Raw genomic sequence first — 7323 nt, forward strand, 5'->3', positions numbered from 1 at the left:
CTGCTGAGAATTAAATGCATTACACTACCAATTTCAACAAAATATAGGCGATATTCACATATCTATGATAATGTGATACTTCATTTGGCTAACAAAATATTAGAATTTTTATGAGTTATAAGAGAGAGAGAGAGAGAGAGAGAGAGAGAGAGAGAGTGTGTTAAGCAGGATGTAGTAAGTAAAAGTTGAAATATATTTAAAAAGCGTTCGAGATAAGGCAGCTTAAGAAGTCCAATGTTACATGCTTGCGGTAGGTACGGGCACGATAAAACAAACCATTTTTAAACAAGTTGAGGTTTTATTTACATTCAGGCCGTAAAATAATAAGGGTCACAATATTGGTATAACCTCTTCTCAGTGGTAGATTCATTAAAAAGCAAACTCATTGCTGATTTTATTCATTTATAAATTAATTTTTTTTGATTCTGAAAGAATATGTGAGTTTTAAAAATGTAATGTACATGTACAGTTCATTGTAAAAGTTTTGACTGTATTCGGACAGTTGAAGATCGAGTAGCGAACACTAGACTTAGTAGATTAATTGTCTAATACAAATCGAATTGGCTTTAAAATTTGCATATTCAAGCACACTTAAATAGTTTATTCATAAATTATATATAATTATATTAATAAAAACGTCTGTATGCTGTATTATGTATTTGCTGACTGATTAGGACTGTTCTTCCCCAAAAAGAAGCGCTCGGCGATCGCGTAAAAAACGTTCTGTAAAGTACAACACCTGATTGGAGTACATGCTTATACATAGGCGTCGGAACCGGGGGGGGGGGGGGGGGGGCTAGGGGGGGGGTTAGGCCCCCCCCCCACTTTTTTTTGCAAAGTTATACCTAACCATTACAAACATAGCCTGATAGAGGGTTCAGCCCCCCCCCCCCCCACTTTTTCTCGCAGGAAAGATTATTGTTCCTAAATATACCTTGAAAGACTGAGAAGTTGGATTCAGATGCAGTCCAGCCCCCCCCCCCCCCCCCCCCCCCCCCCCATGGATTAGGATTTCCATGATTTTGGGAATTACTTTTTTCTCAATATTTCTGAGGATTAGTCTAGCCCCCCCCCCCCTCCCCCCCCCCCCCCCCCCACTTTCAATTTGCTTCCGACGCCAGTGTTATATACAATTTTTTTAAAATGTGTACGTTTAACTAAGCGAAATTGTAGATGTCATGGAGTCAATAGGCAAATCAAATTCGCCAATCAGGCAATATCAGTTATCTAATGCCTATGACTGATAATTTTACAAGGTAAATTAATACATGTAAATATGAGTTTTAAAGCACTCCCTGCTCCCGTGTTAAAGGCTCCCGTTACCTGCATTCTTTTATTAACGATTTTGTGCACACATTTATTCGGAAATGGCTCAAATTTGTTACACAGGCCCGATAAGAAGATGAAAGGATGACCCCTAAAATTTCTTTCCCAAATATTTCAAGAACGGTCTCAAATTTCAAACACTGGCTGAATAACTTATAACTTAATTTGTACAAATTTTATGTGCATGAATGACAATGTTCCTGTAACTTAACAAAAAATGACACTTTTTGAAATCGTAAAAAAAGTTTCTGAATTCATCATTAAAATTAATAATGTTAGACGGCCCATGCAGCAAGTTTTTCTAGTCGAGTCTTTCGTTCATCAGCGCATCGATTGTGAACATTTCAGCGGGGTTTGGGGTTGCAACAAGAGGGTGAAACGACCACGAATTTTGACAGATTTGGCTACAAAGAGTTTAAAAGAGATGGATACAAAACACAGGTGCGATTATATCTTTAAGAGATAAAAAATGATTAATCTGTTTGCCATAAATACCAATTTTTATCATAAGAATATTTTAACATTTGGATCCGCCGAATATTTCCATTTCCCTTCATTGTTTGGTGCCTGATTTGAAATAACGTTTCGAGGTATGATAAGTTGAGAAATTTCTTCAAGCTGCATGTTCCGATTTGTCGGCCATTACAGTATCAAATAATTTTCCTTGCAAACCTAATGAATAATCTTACAAATTTATAGACGTATTTAAACGGATGTGCTCTCCTTTCAACGTTAGAAATATTCAAAGTAAATAAAAATAAATTTGGGGCATACAAAAACCCCCCAAAATATATCATTGGAATGTTTAAAAAAGGAAACCGTTGGGTTTCATCCTCCGAATGATTGAGTTTATTCATCCTGCATGTTTTGCAATGATTATAAACAACGTAAACATCAAAACTATTAATGAACAAATGTACACTGCTTTATATTTGTTTAAATAGTCATGCTGTATATTTTATATGTTATAATAGATTATATAAAACAAGCATTCTGAGAGTATTGCATAAGCAATACACGTCCCCTACCGGTTTGTATTATTCTATGAAAGCTTCCAAGCACACAACTATTTCAGAGCTATTGTAAACGAGATGTCATGCTTTAATCAGAGATAAAAGAACAGAGGAAATTAAAACTATATAGTTGATATAGAAATTAAATAGGAAATAGTCAAAATAATACTCTTCATTTCATCTCCTGTAATTTCGCCAAGTCTATTCTGTATTCGCTGGTAAAAATTTGTAAAAACAATGCACTGTTATGCACAATATCATTTCTTACCGTCTTCTGTACCCCGAATCAAACCAAACAGTTAAACAGCCCAACCTGACAACGAACCCGATTGTAATAATACAAAAAAAACCTGCCGATTAAATTTACAACACAATGCTTGACACTATTTTATAGAATTTATTTGTTTGTTAGAAATGATAAAAGGAATGGTACAGGAAAAGGAATGGTACAAGTAACGCACGATATTATTACTGACTACATACTGACCTCGTTTATTCAGTTACACACCGAACCCGATAACGAACCCGAACATTAAAAAATTGGAATATAAAAAATTAATTTTCTCGAAAACATGTCAATCAGACGCTACAAAAGTGTAAACTTGATCTGTAGTTTGACATTTTGAAGCTGTTCAGCAAGTTTCATATTATTCCTCAAATGCATAAAGAAAAAAAGTGTGGAAAACTGAAGTGGGACAGACAGACGGACTGACGGACGGACAGACAGACGGACGGACGGACGGACGGACTGACGGACGCAGAGGAAAGCTATAGTCCCCTCCGGTGAAACCGGTAGGGGACTAAAAACAGATGTCAAAGTCGTAATACAATCATACTAGCTTCGACGTAAGGGGCCAGTTTAAACACGCGGCGAAATAACGCAAAACCCTTTTATGTCGATTATTTTGCGAATACACAACAAAACTTGTCTAATCCGGCGGAGGGTGGTTCTGAAAAAAAAATGGCCGGATTAGGCAACATCCGGTTTAGAGGATATTGTTGCAAATTAATTTTAGTATTTAATGCAGTAGGTCCTGATCGTGTATTCTTGCAAAATGTTCAATTGTTCTGAATTATATTAGATTTCATCGATCTTATTTACGGTACAAATTTTCATTTTAAATATTTTTTTTCAAACAATAAATCCATAACGGAATACATACGATGGAAATCCTTGAATTAAATCGTCGTTATTGATAATCTTTCAAACATCCGATTTACCTGAAAAGTGCATGCTTAACCGTAAATTGTTAAACAAAACATTAACTAGTCAACAGGTGGCTGAAATACCTGATGGCGAGAACTGTTTTGATGCAGGGAAACAATAGATAACTATTAATATAAATGAGAATTTTATATAAAAAAAAAATTGAGCATTTTGACAGAATAATATGCAACTCTGTACGTGTAGCCATGCAACGGGGATAACAAACGATATCGGCAGTCTTACTCCCGCAGTATCCTGAATCACGGCCTTAAAAAAATTGGATGAACTATAATCTAATTATCCAATTGCAATTCATAACAAGACTTTACGGTATTAACTGAAAAAAGTTGCTTCTTTGGATCTATATTAACAGTTGTTTAAATCAATAGCAACGACAGAAAAATTGGTCAATAATTGAGCATTAATATCTCGCAGAAGGCCGATCGATCGATAAGTGGACGGACTACGGGAGATAACTCTCACTAATAATATGCAGTAGGCTTTTTCATTGCGCCGGTTAACAGAATAGATAGGATCCGGATTGCACAATTATTTTTAAAACAAAAATGATGGGAAAATGTCAAGGGGCTGAATAATGTCGCCGGATTGGGCAGCATGCCGTAATAAACAACATCCGGATTCAACGAGTTTCAACATGTACATAATTTTTTCATTGAAATATGGCTTAATTGACAGGGAAAACTACATGTACTGCAACGTATATTATTGCACACATACTTAGCATAACCATCGTTTAAAAGCGTACAATTATTTTATTGAAAATCGGACCAAGCAGCTTTAACATTAAGATTTACATGTGTAAGACACTTTATCTGTCATGTGCATGATCATGTGCATTAAGTATTTTCAATACCTGCTTATTCTCCACAATGATCTCCAATTCCATTGACAACTGTTGTCATTCAAAATCACATGAATTAAACAAAATTTAAAATTTTGTGTCGATCTCAACTGTTATGTATCCAAGAAATCTATTGATTTTAACATGTGTTACGTAATTAGGTAATAACGTTTTTAGGGGTCAAACTTCATTTACAAATTACCATTTTTCCTTCGTAAACATTCACAGGATCGAAAACAGATTTCCTACGGATATTTATAATGGGGAATGTTTACATCTTTCCTCAATTCGGAAGTCTTTCGGAATATCTAGCACAATTTTTTAAAGTTATCATCCGGGCTTTATAATGGCTGATGCAATGCAAAATCCCCGTAGACGTTCTTTTTTTAGCCGTGTATTAAATCCTGACAAGCTAGAGGGGGCGTTTCAAAAGGGAAATATTGGGATTTTTCATACTATCGAATGAACATCGTCTGAATCAAGAGATATTTACAAATATCAAATGATTTAAGAGAATGTGTGGCAAAAATATCTTGGGACAGACTTTAGGTATAATACGTTTATATATCCTTACAATATAATGATTTTCTCATGCGTTACCTAACTAGGGATATTAGGGGCCAGAGGTAAAAAAGTTTAATCTTGTCTATTTCAATTGAAAGAAATGCAAGTATTTAAAAAAGCAACGTAAGAGAACTTATAAAAAGCATTACAGGTAAGCATTAGTACTTCACTCCTATTTCCATATCATGTTTTGTTGTCGAAAATTAAAGTCGATGACGTGATTTACCTTTTAAAAATCGGACGGAAGACCTCCTCGTTGCTCGCAACGAGATCGTGTCTAGTTATAATTATTATTTTTTTCCACAAATTTTGTGCACGAGATTTCTCGAAAACTATTCGACCGATTTCGACCATTTTTTCAGAGAAGATGAGACTTGATGTAAACTTCATATGTTTTTGAGATTTTACTTGTCGGCACTTCCGGTACCGATTTATCGGCCATTTTGTCCATTTTCACGACCTATTTTGTGCAGAGCTGATCTCAGAAACTATCAGAGATATGACTATGAAATTTTCAGGATAGGTAGTCTATAGTTTGAAGTTGTGCACTATTATATTTTTTTACGCCAGTGGCGCCATTTCTTGGAGCTCTCCTGGGCTCGAAAATTGAGAACGAATTTTCATTCAAAATTTTCATACGTTTTCATCTGTATCATTTTATCGGTCAATATTTTGTTAAGACATATATCACAAAAGTAGTAGATAATTAAACGTTCTTTCCAACAAAATAAAAAAAAGGGGCTGACCTCTTGAATTAGGGGCCAAAACACTCGTAAACTTTATTACAAATAACTTAAAAACGATCAAAATTTTGTAATACAATATAGAAGCAAAGTTGTTGATTGTAGCAATATTTATCAGGTAAAATCATTTTCACACCCATTTATGACGTAATTAGGGATTTTAAGGGGCTAAAGTACTTAAACTTTGATGCAATTTATCTAGAGAAGGAGACATATTTTGTTAGGCAATGTAGAAAAAAAAATGGTTGCATTGATGATTCTAATCGATTCCACTAATCAAAACTCTAAAGTCTGTCCCCATTAAGGATCTAGAGGGCTGGCCCCTAAAATATTCAATCATTTGTATCTAAAAAATGAACAACAATTTTAGATGGGTGTAAGAACAAAAAATGTTAGTATTCGTGAGACATTTCGATTGAGAAAAAGGGGCTGGCCCCTTAAATGAGGGGCCAAGACACTCGTAAACTATATTACAGATAACTTGAAAACAATCAAGATTTCAAATATCTTTGGTACCTAGCCTTTTTACAAAATTGATACCAGCGAGATTTTAGTCACTGTAAGTGAATTGAGACACAAACTTTAATAAATGATAAGCAATCGATTGAAGATATATTTAACGGGTTTTCTTTTGTCAACCGTCACTTCCGGTACTCACCAGAAGAGTTCAAACAATTCATTTTTTTCACAAGTTTAACTGATTATCTTTTGTGTTTCATCTCCCATGATTAACAGTAGTGTACACTAAACAAATGTATAAGAAAAACCTAGCTTTTATTTTCATAAACCTCTTTTGTTCGTCCGTTTTCGGTCTCGAGACAAAAAACCTAGATTCACCAAGATCGCAGATTTGGCAGAGAATATCGATATTTCATCGTATCATATGAAAACAAAATCGGACGGAAGACCTACTCGTTACTCGTAACGAGATCTAGTTTGTTCTATGATTGCTTTATCTAAATACTGATTTAGCACATCCATCTATTTTAATTGTAATATTATTTGAATTACAAAATACCTTTTAGGACATGAATATGACTTTTAGCGATTTTATTTCGTTAATTTTAAAAAATTATTTTAATCCTAAACAGAGTATTGATTTAGTAATACGGAACAGATAAAGTGACAGCATGAAAAAAAAATCTATTTGTGACTTATTATTTCAAAGCCCACAATCATATTATTTTGTAATCTTATTGTTATTTATCATTTTTAAATCGAAAGCCTTTGGATATGATATATCATATTTAAGTGTAAATGATTAACAGAATATTATTGAAAGTGAAAATGGTGTTACAAGATGATTGCATGCATTCAATTTTATCACAATGAATTGGGATAACTACAAATGAAGCTTTTGCAGACTTGAAACAAACAATTTCAATCCTTCATTATTTTTGAGTTGAATTTTGGAGTTGAGGTAGAACGCTAAAATAATACTTAATTAGCTTTGCAAAATGTAATATTTTACAATGTTTAAATCTACTTCTTAAAGTATAATATAAATCGTATGATGTCTATAAAGTGATTTTAAAAATGATCTGTCCAACTTTTAATGCTGTGTAACATGTAAATCCGACTCTTCCTTGACTGTTTATCTTTGCCTCC

At 34.0% G+C, this 7323-nt stretch overlaps 1 long non-coding RNA gene across 1 annotated transcript; it reads right to left on the reverse strand.

The window, feature by feature from the left end:
- Window positions 1-3159: 3159 nt before the first annotated feature.
- Window positions 3160-4362, reverse strand: LOC128168665 (uncharacterized). The gene is made up of 3 exons (XR_008241431.1): window positions 3745-4362; window positions 3503-3560; window positions 3160-3289 (listed from the first exon to the last, which is right to left on the reverse strand). It is a non-coding gene; the product is annotated as an uncharacterized LOC128168665 (long non-coding RNA).
- Between the last annotated feature and the right edge of the window lie 2961 nt (window positions 4363-7323).

Source organism: Crassostrea angulata, unplaced genomic scaffold (genome assembly GCF_025612915.1).
Source record: "Crassostrea angulata isolate pt1a10 unplaced genomic scaffold, ASM2561291v2 HiC_scaffold_32, whole genome shotgun sequence".
Taxonomy (NCBI): domain Eukaryota; kingdom Metazoa; phylum Mollusca; class Bivalvia; order Ostreida; family Ostreidae; genus Magallana; species Magallana angulata.